Below are 4513 nucleotides of genomic sequence, written 5' to 3'. Positions count from 1 at the left end.
CATGATGAATTAGCCAGAATCAAAGATCTCTTTCAGTTCTGCTTACCATTATAGAAAGAATTACACAATTTATCTCTGTCACTTAAGAGTAAGCAACATTCTTCCTGCAATCCCGGGATATATCACCTCTATCAAATTCCAGGAATTTATTTTATGACAATTCCTCCTGTCACTCTTGGACTGTAGAAACTAACCCCTGCAAAATTCATTAAGGATGCTGGCATTGGGGGAGCAACGGGGGAAAAATGAGACAACTGTAATTGAAAAACCAAAAAATAAAAGATTAAATAAATAAACGAATAAATAAATAAATAAATAAATAAGGTTGCTAGCACTCCACCCAATGCATATTTTAAAGACTTGGTTAATAGATTATCTTCTTCAAAGAGACAAAATTAAGATTTGGGTAAGCTGATGTCATATAATATATCCTCTCCAACAGTCTAGACTTAATATGCCTTAAATACTTTCTTCTAGAGCAGGACTGTCCAATAGAACTTCCTATAGTGATGAGGATAGTTTATATCTGTGTTATCTAATATGGTAGCCACTAGCTATTTTTGACTATTGAACACATATAATATGGCTAAAACAACCATGAAACCAAACTTTAATTATACTTATTTTTATTTTTTACTTTTATTTTATTTTTAAATTAAATAATTTTGCTTCCTAATATAAAATTGAGGTAATATATTTTATACTGCATACAATTTATATTGAGAACAATGTTATTGAATATATTTCTTTAAAAGCAAACCAACCTTATAGTTTTGTTTGTGATAGAGCTACATAAAGAGTTAGCCTCAGTTCCATTTGTTTTTATGCCTTACTTTAATTGCTGCCATAATTGCTATAATATTTATTCAGTTTCTATTATTTCTTTTGATTTTCATGCTACTTATTCACTTCTACTTATTTCTTTTTAACACAAAAATTACTTGTAATATTGTGGCATAATATTAATTTTAATTACCAAATGTTTCTAGTGTTGTCATATTGGAAGTTATGATTTTTTAGTATGACAAAGAAGTTCTGGCATCTCAACTTCATTAGGAATCAATTGCATTTGAGTCCACATTTCAAGCAACAACCAAGTTGACCCCCAGCTTCTTGAGTAAACACACTTAAGTCTTTTTGATTAGTACACTCATATAAATAATACCAGCTTGATCTAATGCTATGTTCTCCCTATTCTAGCACTCTTAAAATCTGTTATGTCTTTTAATCTTGTCAAATCAAGAAGCCAACTCCAGGTTTCTTATATTAAGGTTCTGTTTTTAGACCATAAAATTACTTTAAAAGCTCTGAAAAAAACAGCTGGAAGTTTAGAAAAAAGAGTAAGCACTGGATTGGATGCACATCTTGAAGCTTATCAGGGAATCTGAGGAGCCAAGTACATTCAGCCACTGAAACAGGGCAATGAAGGATAACCTCCGGACTGGTCTACAGGATGTTGTCTGGTTAGCTGTGGGTCTACAGACAAGTGTCTGATGATGGAATGAAGGACATTATTTATCATCAGGGCAAACATTTGGGAAGATACGGAGTACATGAGCAGAGACCAGAAGGAATAAGCTATGACCTTCCTGAGACTAAACAACACTATTTAATTTACATCTTCCAAATATCATGGGAATATCTCTTTTGGCCAACACTAACCTGAGAACATACACTGTAGTGGTTCTAAGAAGTGCAATTTCCATTTTAACCAAGTTTACACTAGTAAAATCCATCACACTTTCCAATTTGAATATTTACTTCTTGGATTACCAATGATACATCTCAAAAAAATCTGTCTCAGAGTTTTAATGAATAACTGATTATAGTTGATGAAATTTGAGGATAATGTATGATACTGAAAATACAAATGATTGTTTTTTAAAGTAACATTGATATGACAGAGCTCCCTGCTCTCTGCTATGAAATTGTCTCTGCATTGAAGAAGGGTATGGTTATTATGGGTGCCTGCTCATCCAAAAATACCCACTATTCTGCAAATACAAGGTGGAGCAAAAGTATTTTACAGTTGTGAGTATGCAAAACAAAATTTATTTTGTATTATCATTTATTAATTATTATATTATTTTCCATATGAACAACTGTAAACCTACTTTTGCCCCCCCACTGCATTTTATAGTATCTGATTTAGAGGAATCATGTCTGTAGGCATATTTTTGAGAGATGAAGTGAATTCATTTAAATGTTTTAGCTTCATTTGGTAAGTTTCAAAACTGTACATAATCTACTTGGCTTTACTTTGAAGGTGTCATATGAGGTGGTGAGAGCTGTTGCTTTGGGGATAAAGGACAGATCCAACGTTCTGCAAAACAGTGTGTGGAGTGTACCACCTGAGTAGCTCTTCTCAACCTTATTGCCGTGTGGCCACAGACTATTGTATGTTTTTGCAGTAAAACAACAAATTTCCATGCCTTTTATGTTTCCAACCACTCCTCAGCCTAAAACCAACATATTATACAATCATAGTTTAGACAGAGCTACTCAGGGCTGAAGGAAATATGAAAAGCACAGGCATATGATTCGAAGAGAAATCAAGAGTTTCAATTTCTTAGAGGTTGTGAACAAAGAAAAACATGTTGTTCTTGTATAAATATAAAATTCTTGCATCTATGTAGTTATAATAACACTGGCTGAACTGAACTACAGAGTACAGAGGTTTTAGTTTCTATTAAAAATACCTAATATGGCCACCATATTCAAATTCCTGCAAACCACAATGTAACACAGACAATAACCATGAGCTCATTTCTCAACATATTTCCACTCTACTGTGTATTATACAGCTTCATGAAGCTAGATCAAAAATGTACAAAAAAAGCATGATTAAATATTTTACGTGAGCGAGTTAGTGAAATATAATGGTTAAAAGGGAAAACTCCTATACAGAGTCAGATGACTTTGGTCCAAACCCTCGTTTTTCTACTTATGAGCTATGAAATCTTAGACAAATTATCTTTGTTCCTCACTTATATGTAAAATGAGGATGTTAATAGTACCTACCTGTTAGGGTTGTAATAATTACTTGAGACAATACACACACCACACAAAACATTAAATATTTAATATATGTTAAGTAATGTTACTAATAGCAATTGTATTAGGCTATCTCTCCAATATGAGGATACTTTTCTTCTAATTTTGAGAGAATAATCTTATGAGAAAACTGTATGAGCATGGTGTGTTGGATCATTATTTTGCAGAAAGACAGATGCTGGCATTTCTCAAGTTGAATAAAAGTTACTTTCTACATTCCTTGTGCTGGCTGCCAATAATCTCACAGCACAAATAATATCATAGATCCCCTTTTGGAATATGAGTCTCCATTATGCTGAAACAAGTCTTTCAAAACAGGAGGATAAAAAAAGCTTTTCCAATTTGTTCATTGGGCAAACTATATTTCTAAGTATTTTTTTTTAAATCACCTTATGATTCTTGAATCTTTTTACCAAACAAGAAACAGTGAATGAAAATACAGAATGATCAGCAGCAATTTCAAAGAGAAAGAAAGAAAGAGTTAGAGCATTTTATTTAATAGAATATGCCACAGTAAGTGTCCATAGAAGGCTGCCTAAAGCCAGGTCATAGCCTTTGGCATACTGCATCTAAGACACATGCAGGCAGAAAATACGTCACAAGAGAAAAACAACCCATGATAATATCCTTAACTGTTTACAGTGTTCAGAAATAATATCTGTATTATACTTTAGATGGTTTGATAATTACTTATTATTAATTTTTTCTAGTCTAGAAATAAGTGATGCTTCTAAAATCAATGTTATGAGGTTTTTTTTATTTTTTCATTTCTCTCACATAGTTTTCCCATAAGCTAGTATACAAGTAAGCAGTATGTCTGTATATATTTCTAATTTTGATTGAATCACTTGGTGGGAGGGGTTTTTTTTTTGCCATATTTGTATTTCTTTATCAGTACCTATAAACCCTAAACCTTTATTGTGGCTATGCCAATATCTCCATCTAAGTCCTTAACTTTTTTTCTCTCTGGGTATGCTAATGCTGTGAGATGATAGAAATAGGGAGGACAAGTCAGTGAGAGCTGCATTTTTTTTTGGATCTGAGAGAATGATTTCTTGTTATAATAAACCAGAAATACAAGATACCACTGAATCTGGAACAGTTGACAGAATATGGTTGAACTTACAAACCTTCAAGAAACATAAGAGGGTCAAACAAAGCCAGTGTATGGAAAAGTCAGAGACTGGTTTGGGATAAACATTAAGAATTGCATTCAGAATGGATAGCTTCTGAACCCTCCCCAGCAGGTATCTGCCATATTTCTCCCATTCCTTCTGAAGCATCTGCTTAACCAAATAAATGGCTTTTCCCTCTTTATTTACGCATAAGCTAATCCAACAGGACCCCTTTGGACATGATGCAAAGCCAAGAGGAAGGTTTCTACCCCTTATTACAAGGTAGAAAATATGTACACACCCAAACCAATACACATTGTGGGGTCAGTGCACATGGTAGCAAC

This window comes from Furipterus horrens, unplaced genomic scaffold (assembly GCF_987537825.1).
Source record: "Furipterus horrens unplaced genomic scaffold, mFurHor1.1.pri manual_scaffold_2, whole genome shotgun sequence".
Lineage (NCBI taxonomy): Eukaryota > Metazoa > Chordata > Mammalia > Chiroptera > Furipteridae > Furipterus > Furipterus horrens.
The sequence above is the reverse complement of the archived record's forward strand: the minus strand, read 5'-3'. Positions refer to the sequence as shown.